The sequence below is a fragment of the Octodon degus genome, unplaced genomic scaffold, assembly GCF_000260255.1.
Source record: "Octodon degus isolate 3935 unplaced genomic scaffold, OctDeg1.0 scaffold00130, whole genome shotgun sequence".
In the NCBI taxonomy this organism is placed as follows: domain Eukaryota; kingdom Metazoa; phylum Chordata; class Mammalia; order Rodentia; family Octodontidae; genus Octodon; species Octodon degus.
In genome coordinates this window covers 2913854-2914402 of record NW_004524706.1, presented here as the reverse complement: position 1 = coordinate 2914402, position 549 = coordinate 2913854, and positions in this window count along the sequence as shown.

The following is a 549-nucleotide window of genomic DNA, read 5'->3' as shown; positions in this document are numbered from 1 at the left end:
TATGTGGTGCCCCCCTACCCCAGATGCTTGGCCTTTTCATATACCATCTTTGCCATTTGCCCACTAATAATCTTGTTTCCGTCTTTGATTCAGAACTTCCTCTGGTTCCACATGGGCTGACTTCACTGCCAAAATTCTACAGGCTGTGTAGCTTCCCTCTTCTTTTTCCCTGGATAACAAACTGACTTATGTTAAAATTAGCCACTGTGGTTGGGTGTGGTGGCACACACCTGTAATCCTTGGACTCACTAGGCTGAGGCAGGAGGACTGCTGTAAGCTCGAGGTCAGCCTGGACTACATAATGAGTGTCAAGGCCAGTATGGACTTTAGTGAGATCCTATCTCAAAAAAGAAAAGACAGTTATCCACTTTGGTTAGCCTTCTGTTTTAGTTACTTTTCTCTCATTGCTGAGACAAAATATTTGATGTCCAGAATTTAGGAAGGAAATGTTTGTTTAGGTCACAGTTTGTGGATGTTTCAGTCCGCACTCGTCTGGCTCCAGGGCAGAGGGGCACCTGGCAGTGGGCAGCAGTTCATGGTGGCAGAAGA